We start from the raw sequence: 13,020 nt of genomic DNA on the forward strand, positions 1-13,020 counted from the left end.
GTGTCATTTAGAGAAATATTGTCAGTGACGTGTACACTCCCAGAGATTTAGTTGTAATGATGCAGACTGCCAGGCGAAACCCCAAGCCATATTTTGTGAATCAGAGACCTACTTTACCAGCATTAGACCAGGTGAAAAAGTTGGTGATCCCACAGTAACCAATGTTAGCATGCTCTGGTACCACCCTGGTGGAAAAGCGGAGTACAAACTTTTTAGAGGTTCCAGTGAGTGAAACTCATTACCCACTCGTCTCAGGAGCACCCAGAACACAGTTGAATGGCTCCCTATGTACACTAACTGTAGACCTATCAGGAAAAGAAAGTTTGATGATCTTCAAAACATGAAAACTATCTTACTCAAAGATGTACATGCATTTTATGATGCACTTTCATTTCAATGAACTTTGAGCAATAACAATTATTCAATACCGCCACAAGAAAAGTTACCATACAATATAATATTTGAATAATTTAAAAAGTTATCTTAAATACATTAAATGTTTCAGTAATGTTATTACATACTAATCAAATAAAAGTTGTTTTTGTGTGCTATTGTTACTATAAAATTATATTTTTGTTATTAACATGAAAAAAATTGTGTTTTTTGAAAAAAAACTTTCATTAATCATTTTTTTCTCTTGAAAATGTATTATTATGTAGTACAATACAAGCTGTATTCACATGTTACAAACTCTATTATAATTTTTTTATTATTTTCTTAGAATCACAATCGCCTAAATCATAATAAGAACTTGTTTTATTGCCTAAGTCATTTGCCTAAGTCATTTTCTTAGGATACCAATCACCTATATCCTATTGTGTCTCAACGGTAATACACAAATCACTTTTAAAGTAATATATGAAAGCATCTAAGTTATAAGATGCCTCAAAATAAACCAAAGTGACGTAGCAAAAGAAATACCGAAGTTATTTAATTTTTTTTAGTTTTCTCAAAACAAGAAAAAATGGCTTAGGCGATTGTGCTATGATCGTGACGATATACTATTCATTAAATGAATTGCAAAATATTTTAAAAACTAAAAAAAATAAATTAGTGTTAATTCGAAAAAATATCTTTAGTAATTGTGAGATTATTTGATTTGAACATAAATCAGGGCTGTGGAAAGCATTGCAGCGAACAAGTATACTGATGAAAAAAACAAGCTAAAAAAATAGGTAACTAATTGTAAAACTAAAACCAGAGGAAAAAACATTTAGATTTGTTTAAAAGATATTGATTTGATTTCCTTTGATGATTAGAAATGCATTAAAATGGAAATTATTTTTAAAACAAAAGGCCAAAAAAGAAACTGAGCATGCAAACCAATTTATAAAGGGTGCTTCTAATACTGATTCTTTTGTGACTTCCCGCCAAATTAAAAGTAATGTAAATTTACGAGTTTCTTTTAAACGGTACAATATGTACCGTTTAGAAGAAACTCGTAAATTTACATTACTTTTAATGTACAAGTTACTGATGATAATCGTAGGGTAAAAAATTGGGTTGCGGAGGAGGGAATTGAAGTTATGGATTGGCCGGCGCAGTGATCAGATATCAATTCCGTTGATAACATTTGTACTAATTTTAAAGAGAAGCTTCAAAAGAAAAAACAAGCACGAATCAGAATGAGTTATGAATGATGTTAAGGACGCTTGAAAAAACACTTCTATAAAACTTTGTCAAGATCTAATCAACTCTATGCCAAATAGGTGCAAAGCTGTGATTCAAAATCAGGGACATGCAGTGGAATATTATTATTTTTGAAATTATCTTATTAATTTAGTGTCACTAATTATCTATAAAATTAAATATTTTCAATAAAACGTAAAAACACCAAATACTACTTTTATGTAATAAAAATACTATTTTTATGCCTTTTTTTTTTTTTTTTTTGTAATTGTATAATTATTGCAAGGGGAGAGTTGCCGAACTTGGAATAGTGCCTTGATTGAGACCCTTCCAATTTTTTGGAAATAAAATGTATATATGGCTATATATTTTGCATTTTTCCAATAAAATTATTTTCTACGTTTTATGAGTTCTTTGATATTTCTGTTTGCATGAAGTATGGTTTTAAAATGTTAGTATTGCAAATATGAAAATACTTCACTAGAGACGTCCCCTTTAGTTTCGTCCTATACATAACAATATCTATCTCGATTACACATGTTATACATTGTGAAATTGCACCTGTAGCTTTGTCTTGTAATACAATGCGCTTGCTTTACTCTGAGGACAAAGTAGCACTGACTAAGTGTCCATCGTCCAAACTGACACACTTTCATCCATTAATCCTCTTTCTTTGTCTTGATCTTTTTGCTTTCGAGCATCATCTTTCAAAGCTAAATGAGTCTGGTGTTCTTCTACAGTAATGTTTCTCATTTTTGCTGCGATACAAGTGTCACATTGGTCTTTGCGAGACATAAAAATTGACATCTTGAGAGAATGAAAGGTATTCTTAAAACATGTTAATCCAGCTACTATTTTTTCAGCAGAGATTGCATCTGATGTATATAAGTTATATAAATCATTTACTTTGTTCCTGGCTCAAGAAATCTTATTTCCTTATAGGCTCGAGCCTTTAATTTTTATTTTTAATGAAGTTATGAGACCTTTTGTTATTTTAGATTTCTTTTGTTTCTTTGAAACAGATGTTACCATGGCTCTGACAACATTTTGCCTCTCACTCCAGGATGTCATTTCCCAAAAAGATGTATAGATCAAATCTCTTTCTTCTTCTGCTACATCCCAACAGTTTCTGAGTTTTGAATTCTGGCAAAATTGAAAGTCACATTTTTTACCCATCTTTCTTTCTTTATTAACAACTGCTCATCTGCTGGTATACTCTTCACTTTTAAGCCTCTTTGTCTTTGCTAAATTTTCATTTCATGTTTCTGGCTGTGGTCTATTGCTCTTTTTCTTTACTTGTTCTGCTAAAGGACCTAAACTAAAGGAATCCAGTTCAGATGGCTGATATTCGTTTTCTCTTGAAGGTCTATCATCTATGGTTTCCTTTTCTAAATGTTCAGACACGCAATTTAAAGGTGAAACTAAATCTGTATCAACTGTATTTACAAAAACATTCTGGTAAGATTCCTGTTCAACCTCTGATGCTTGTATCAGGCATTCGATAAGGGAGGAACTTAATTCAATGTTTGTCTCTTCCCTCTGGTCTTGTTCATCGACTAATACCCCATCAGGGAGAAAGCTATCATCACATGTTTCCTCATCATCATTGGAACCTTAGATTAGGTTAGAAATGCTTAGATTATTGAATCTCTAGATACAACATTATTGAGTCATAATATAAAGTCACTATATGTTTCAAAGTGAAAGTCGTTTGAATCTAAACCAAGTATTTTTCCTCTAGGCCTATCTTTTTTTTTTTTTTTTTTTTTTTTTTTGTTATTTCACCTCCCCAAGGCCCAGAAGGCCACTACAGATGAGGAGGCTACTTAATTGTGGTTATAACCCTCTCTCAACTCTATAACTCCGAAACACGAACCTTGACGAACAAGGCCGCTGCGCGGAGAAACAAGTTGAGCGCGGTACTACCAGGGACGTGGTGGGGATCGAACTCGAATCTAATACATATATAAGGTTGTTTTTTACTTTATACATTAAAACAAAAGAATGTTATTATATTATTTGTTTTAATTAAAGTTAATAACACTCGAAAAATCAAGATACTATAACTATAATAGGCAAACTATCACAATTGCCTAAATCAGTTTTTCTCAAAGAGAAATCACAGCAGACATTTATTCCTTTAGTGCATGAGGCAAACTGTGCTTAAACTTAAACGATTTATATTTTAAACATTAATAAACATATATTGATAAAATATATATTTCTTATTAATCAATATTTAAAAAAATTCTTACTTTCATCCAATATTCTTCTGACTTCTGAATCACTATAGAAAAGCGGCGTGGTATGAGTAGTCATGTTGAAGAAAACAAGTTGCCTAAGTCAAAATGCGGATTTAGGCAGAAATGAAAAAATTAAAAATAAACTGCTTTCTGATTGGTTTAAGACATAGGCGATTTGCCACATAATAGAAGACTGTATAAGCTATAATTTCAACTCTTAAATCAAAACCCCCCAAAAATGACTTAAACGATTGTGCTATGATCGTGACGATATTTTACAATTTTTTACATTAGCAACGACATTAGCAACGACATTAGCAATGAAATTAGCAAGACATATAGAAGATCATGAAGTCCTTTACAATATATTTTGATAAGAATTTGTTGTAAATTATACATTATTAGCTTTGTTATACTAGTGCTTACCCAGACAGTATTTGCATAGTATTTATGACAACCTATAAATAAACAATATAAATGTATGAAATGCTTTTTATTTAATATATTTCTTGCTTTATAGAGAATAGTTGTTATTACTCAACCTTAAAAAATCACAAACACACCCCTAACTCCACTAACCCCCTTCCCCACAAAGGCAATTTTCAAGCTATAGTCGAATTTTTGAGGAATATAGTTGGTTAGACGACATTTGACACATTTCAGTCGGGTGCTTTTTAATTTTGAGAAACATTTTGTTTTTAATCCACAAAATATGCAGACTACTTTTTAGGGGCAAACCTTTAAAAAACAGTCAGAATTTTTTATGGATTAGCCCCCTATGACGGGGGTGGATTCAGTCCCCCCCTCCCCATCCATTAGAATCTGAAAGTCATAAAATATCTTAAAAATGAAGGAGAGTTTTTTTTTGGAGAGGCATATGTGATACAAAATACAAATATTTTCCTGGATTCCCCTATCCTTATTTTATTCCTAGAATCGCCCCTGTAATAAGCGATATTGTTTTTGGAATATGGTTCACAGCAAAAATATTTAATTTTTATTAATTCAAAACAGCGCACAACACAACTTAAACATAACCATATTAAACGATTGCAATTAAGCTAAACTAGTCCAAACAACCGTTTTTTTAATCCGTTATTAAGAAAGTTAATTTAAATTTTAGTTAGTTTTTTTAAGCTCTAAAATAATTTTGAATCTAAATAATAAAATATAACACATTCGTGCAAAGTTACAATGCATTCGTGCAACGGTGTGATGCATTCGTGCAAAAGGTGTAATGCATTCGTGCAAAGGTTTAATGCATTGATAAAATCAACGGTTTTGTAAACACGCAATACTTTAATTAGATAATTTTAGAAATCAATTATAAATTATTTTTTAAATATATATTTGTAAAATAATTATATAAGAATTTTATAATTAAAGAATTTGTTTTTATCAAAAACCTTGATCTTTTTATTGCTACTAAAATTAGTGCGCAGTTAAAAAAAAAGAAAGAACTTGTTTGCCTAAACTCTCGGTAATTTTTAAAAACTCGACAAAAGATGAGCCAGGTAAGAGACAATCTACAAAAGACATCAAAGTTACTTGATAAAGAGTTCATATCAGGTGAACTCCAATCAAGTCTTTGTTAGGCGACCTAACCAACAGAATGTATTGCACTTTCTAACATCGCTAGCAATCCTATCCGTCTTCTCTATGCTATCTTTCTAACACGGTTCTTCTGTCTTTCACTCTAACATATCTACGTTCTTCCCAAACTCACTTTACTCTCGGTCTGTAGGGCGGGTTATGACGCTCTTTTTTGGAGCTGAACCAGTCTTTGCGGGTATTGGTAATGTGGCTTCTATGTAGAAATTTGCCGGAGGAGGATAAACCACAATACCAGACAATCTACCAATCTGATCAATCAATCAAATCTTAGAAAGTTAGTGTAGTCATTTTTTGAACATGAGTGTTGATGTATTTTATTTATATATGTTATAATAAAATGTTCGTACGAGCTATCGCTGACTATTGTTTAAACTATCTTTTAATTTGAACACTTTAAACATTTTGCTTGGATTTTCTTCAAATAAATTTTCTACTAAATAACTAAAGATAAATGGAAATTGTTTTAAGTAAAGAAAAAGTTTGCTCTTTGTTAATTGTGTTCTTTTATAAACACGGAAAAAGTTTCATTTCAAATTTTTACTTTCATACATACATACATACATACATACATACATACATACATACACACACACACACACATACATACATACATACATACATACATACATACATACATACATACATACATACATACATACATACATACATACATACATACATACATACATACATACATACATACATACATACATACATACATACATACATACATACATACATACATACATACATACATACATACATACATACATACATACATACATACATACATACATACATACATACATACATACATACATACATTACATACATACATACATACATACATACATACATACATACATACATACATACATACATACATACATACATACATACATACATACATACATACATACATACATACATACATACATACATACATACATACATACATACATACATACATACATACATACATACATACATACATGAAGATCTTGTTTTAGGTCAACAAGTCTAAATGTTTGGTGTTCTAGTTTGCTTAGTCTGCAATCGATAAAACTTTCGTCGACTTTAATCTGTTTTATTGCTAGCTTTTTTATTAATTTTTTTTTTATAATTTTTTTTTAACAATAAATAATCTACGTATGTATACAAGAAAGAAAAAATATGTCCGGAGAACAAAGAAGACAGTAAAATCTTGTCAACAAGCACCGTTTTTATATATGCAATAAAAAATAAAAACCGTTTTTTTTTTACAATGATCTTTATAAAATAAAGAGTTAAACAGACAGGGGCTCAAAGAAGATGAAAATGACGATACGTCATCGCAATCTTTTCATAGAGCCCCTTTACACATTTTCAATAGAATATAGATATTAAATTAAAAACTCTAATGGGCATAAAACTGCTGCGCTAATCAGTAAATCAAAAAAAGATCATATAAAATAAATACTAAAATAATTAAAATTACTTGGTGATCCCTTTAAGCACAAATGATTATCAAATTTTAAAAATTTCCTTTTTTATTAGAAACTTAAATTAACTTAAAGACTAGTTATATAATAAATAAATTAAAAAACAAAACTTTACAAATTAATATAAATAGCAAGCACCCCTCAGCCATAAAGTTCAATTCACTTTATCCTTCAATTGTTGTTTCTGTTTCTCTGTCATAATCTACTCAAATAGATTTTCCGGTTTCAATCTAAAGTTGTTTTTTTCTTGCTTTATTTTAATAATTTTTCATTCTTCTCACCACTAACTTTATTTTTCATCTCATTTAATATGTTCAAAAGAACCGAATCTAAACTTTACAAGGACTCAGAACATTTTCATTTAGTAACTTGCTATAGACACCTTTAGGATTAAATGCTACCGTGCCACAAGCTTTAAATCCACTTTTTGAATATTTTATTAATCGAGTGGTTTGTTTCCAATTTATAAAAAGACTTCTCCATGCTTTTTTTAATGGTGCAAAGAATGCTACATCAAGAGGCTGTAACCTGTTGAATTTGGAAGAAGGCATATAAATCTAATGCTTTTACCAGCATTTAAAACTCTATGGCTCATTTGTTGGACCATTTATCCATGAGTCGTATAAATAAGTGCCTTTAAAAACTGTTTATGGTGGTAGAACTTCTCCTACACTGTATCTTCAATACATTATAGATAAGCTAACCTTACTGCCATTCATTATCCTCTCAGCGTTCCTCATTCAACGTTTCATTATGTCCAGGGTCATCACGCAAATTGGTTTTATCATAATTTCAAATGTTACAAGGTGGAATATTTTCAACCTTTTATTTAATGTTTTTAAAACAATATTTTTGTTGCACTTTGTTTATGCCTACACGTTGTTTTTTTAGTTAGTTTAACACGATTCTACAGGTTAACTGTGAACGCTTCATAAAATTTGAAAACCAATTATCACCAGGAATGTTTGTTTTTTTTGTTGTTTTTTTTTTTAATTTTAATTTTTTTCAAAAAAAAATCACTGAAATGAAATCGTTTCAGTAATCTTTTTTTTTTTCCAGTTTTTAGTTATTAATTTGTTTAATGATTTAAGCGAAAAGAGCTAAAAAGATTATTTATAGATAAATTTGTATTTTACAATACTTTTTAGATTATAAATTATTAAAAGTCAAAGTGTTATTATTAATTTAATTATCGTAAAACGGAGTAACTATGGCCAGCGGTCAAAAACTATAATTTTTAAACGGAAAAGTAAGATTGTAATATTTTTGTTTTTATTCATTGCTTTTTGTTGTAAATATAGTTCTACTTGCATAAGTTGTAAGGTAATACTTGTTGAACAGATGAGAGTTGTATTTCCAGCAGTATACAACATTTATCAATACATACATACACACATACACACACACATACACACACACACACACACACACACACACACACACACACACACACACACACACACACACACACACACACACACACACACACACACACACACACACACACACACACACACACACACACACACACACACACACACACACACACACACACACACACACACACACACACACACACACACACACACACACACACACACACACACACACACACACACACACACACACACACACACACACACACACACACAGACACACACACACACACACACACACACACACACACACACACACACACACACACACACACACACACACACACACACACACACACACACACACACACACATACATACATACATACATACATACATACATACATACATACATACATACATACATACATACATACATACATACATACATACATACATACATACATACATACATACATACATACATACATACATACATACATACATACATACATACATACATACATACATACATACATACATACATACATACATACATACATTCCACCTCGCATTGCTGATGTTGGGTGATTTCTGAAACCTGATCAATTAAAAATGTCCCCTTTTCATCAAAAAATCGGAACACTTGAGTGAGATAAAATAAAAATTTCACATCATCTCTCCAGCATGATATTTCGAGAATTACTTCTAATCCGTTATCAAACTGTATTTTCAGTTGTTCGTACTCCTTAAACAGTTGAGATACAAATTGATATTCGATGTTGGGCAATTGTTCTTTTTTTCAGTGTTAACGCTGGAGGTATCTGCAACAATCATCTGTATTGAATTCCATAGGTTAAATTCATCGAAGACTTTAGAAGTTCCTTGAGCAATAGTTTTTCCCCTGCCATCTACTAAGCCAGGACATCCAATTTGATTTCTCTTCTTTCATTTTTAAGGACGACCACTTGATAATTGATTCCGTTAATATGCTTTCCCTCAAAGTGTAAGGACCAACTTTCTATATGCAAACTTTTTAATCATATCTTTTTTCAACTTGATTGCCTCTTTGATTGTTCGCTTGTAAATAGCTGATTGACACGAAGTTGGGATGTCAATGCCTTCACGAGCTAATTGCTTGCATATTTTAGCAGCTTTGTTTGTTGATACTCTTGTGTAATTCACTAAGTTGACTGCAATTTTGCTATTATGATGTTTTTTTTCTTCTTTTATGAGAATCTTCAAACTTTATCAGATTATTGGTCCAGACATCCTTGTTCTTCTGAATGCTGCTATCGCTAGGCTTTTACGTCGCCATGTGTTGCTTCTGTAATATCTATAAAATTAGATAATCAGCTATATATGCATACAGTCTAAATTGTACTAGAATATTCTAAATTATTTCAGAATGTTCTAAATTGTTCCAGAATGTACTAAATTGTTTTAGAATATTCGAAATTGTTCTAGAATATTCGAAATTGTTTTAGAATATTCGAAATTGTTCTAGAATATTCTTAATTGTTCCAGAATGTTCTAAATTGTTCCAGAATGTTCTAAAGTCGTCTAAAATATTCTGGAACTTTCCAAAATGTTCTAAAAGTTCTAAACACTTCTAATCTATACAAGTTTTAAATGATTTTTAGCAAAGCCACATATATAAGTAGTAACACTAACAAGATTAAATTAATTACGATTCGTAATTTTGATTGCGAGGTGACCTTTTTTTACAACCTAGAGGAATTGAACATGTTTTCTGACAAAAGTTCAATGATTTATGACGCAGGAAACTATTTTTTTTAAAAGTCAAAAGTCATAACCCTAATATATAAATTAACGAATTTTTCAAACAGACTGTTATCTATATATATATATATATATATATATATATATATATATATATATATATATATATATATATATATATATATATATATATATATATATATATATATATATATATATATATATATATATATATATATGTATATATATATATATATATATATATATATATATATGTATATATATATATATGTATATATATATATATATATATATATATATATATATATATATATATATATATATATATATATATATATATATATATATATATATATATATATATATATATGTATAAGTATATATATATATATACGTATAAATATATATATATATATAAAAATATATATATATATATAAATATATATATATATAAATATATATATATATATATATATATATATATATATATATATATATACGTATAAATATATATATATATATATATATGTATATATATATATATATATACGAAGAGTACACGGGAAAAAACGGCCGTTATATTTAAAATGTTTTGAGAAAGTATATATTAATCACTTATAAAAGTCTTTGTATAAAGTTAGGAAAAAAAAATTTTTAATAAAAGTTACAAATATTTTATTAAAAGTGTAAACTTCAAATAAATTAATCAAGAAATAATTTTTCTAACTTAATTCTATACTTGAAACCTTTTATTAATGATTGATATATACTTTCTCAAAACTTTTTAAATGTGACTTTTTTCCGTGATCTCTTCATATGCATAAACATAAGTATCTTATATTTATATATATAAATTTTCTTAATTACATATTGATTACATATTGATTTACTCAATTGCAATATAAATCCTATCAAAAAGTTATTACAAAAATTGTTTCAAATATTTAAGAAGCGTACAATAAGAGAAATTCAATAAGATATAAGGTTATATGAGATAAGTCTTAGGGGTTGTCCATAAATTACGTAACGCAATTTTCGACCGTTTTTGACCTCCTCCCTGACCCCTTATCTAAGACTAAAAACTTTTAAATATTTTACAAAATACACAAGTATTTTGATTCTCGTGCGCAGGTATTTTAGTTGTTATTATCGTAACTTTTTATTTTTAGCTGTATTATTCGTGTGTGTTTGGGTGCTTATAATGATAGTATTGCAATTTTTTTATACAACTTACATTTTTCATTTTAAACTGTTTATCATGAATTCCATCGTGACGGAATCACCGATTTGAGCTTATTTTCCACATTTATGTAATAAAAATCAAAAAAAATTGTAATGTTGTTCTATATGATATATGTGTTTGTCACACATTTGCCTGAAATACTTCTAATACCAAAAAACTATAAATACATAATAATCATATAATATTAATATAATAATATGAGTGACGGAATTACCAATTTATGGACAAGCATTTTATGGTAAATTATTATAGTAACACATTTCTGCTCTCTTATTTAAATTTACTTAACTTCACAAGTGTATGCGTGTGTTAAAATACATACCATTTGCAAATAATTAGAAACAATTATAAATTATTTAGTAGATAATACTATATTTATATTAAAGTATGTGTGACGGAATCACATAAATGGTGTGACGGAATCACATAAATGGTTTGACGAAATCACATAAATGGTGTGACGGAATCACCTATTAGCCATACTAACAAACACCTACAGAACAGTTATCCATTCATAACCCATTACCTGCCAAATTTTTTAAAACATTTATTTTGTAAAATATAATTGTTTTTTTAACTGGAAAAGTATTTATCCAAGTTAAATTAATTGAAAAAAAAAAATTGTTATAAAAAAAAAAACACAAATTTATAAGATATAAATTTGTGTTTTTTATATCTATGAGTACTTTAAATTAAGGCGATGAAATTACCAAAAAATATAACTATATTTTACTTTATTACTACTTAGTAAATTACCGGAAATATTGTCTTGAAATCGAAGCTTTAGGAATAATACTGACAGCATCCACAGTTGGTGGCGTAGAACTAGCATCCACAGTCGGTGGCGTAGAAATAAAAACCATGCTAGGTGTTATAGAAGTTGAAGCTGGAGTGATAGTTTCTGTTGTAGTTTTAATCATAACATGCTGTTTTACATTCACAGCATTTGTGTACATCTTACACTTAACGCTGTTCTGTTGCCGAATAACACAATGAACAGTTTGTGTACCTGGAACAGCCGGTACATCACTCCACAAAAAAGCAGCATTCAGCTCATTGCATTTGGTTTCAATTTCATTAGGTGAAATGACAGTAACATTTACATTGCTCTGTACAGATTTAATAGCAGTAGCAAATGATAAAGCATCTCGTATTACGAACTTTCTGGATAACACTTGACGATGGGCAATTCGCTTCGCATTGTCACCTAGCGCATCATTTGGCCTTTTGGTATGACTGGTTGCAAAGTAATTCCACTGTAGCTGTAGATCAGAAACTTCCTTCAATTTTATAGACAGAATAAATGCAAATTTACTTTTGTACTGACTACTTGGTCCATCGGTCCATATCTGCACAGTATCAACTGTGGGTGAAGACAGTTTGATAAACTCGAGAATTTTCGCAGTATATGCGGCGACGGAATGTTTTTCATGATCACGACAGTCTGAGACAAATTTTTTTGAAATTATTTCAGAGCGATACCAAATCATAATCGTGTACACAGTTATTTATTTTTGTTTCCAGTGTACTGATTGGATCTTGTCCTGAAAAGTCGCAGTAAAGTTTTCTGCGAAATCCATCTGCAAGATACAAGATGTACTGTCAGGCAACTGTGCGTCAGCTTTCTGCGATTCGTAAGATATCGCTTGTTGACGTTTTATGTAAACATG

The sequence above is a fragment of the Hydra vulgaris genome, chromosome 11, assembly GCF_038396675.1.
Source record: "Hydra vulgaris chromosome 11, alternate assembly HydraT2T_AEP".
NCBI lineage: Eukaryota > Metazoa > Cnidaria > Hydrozoa > Anthoathecata > Hydridae > Hydra > Hydra vulgaris.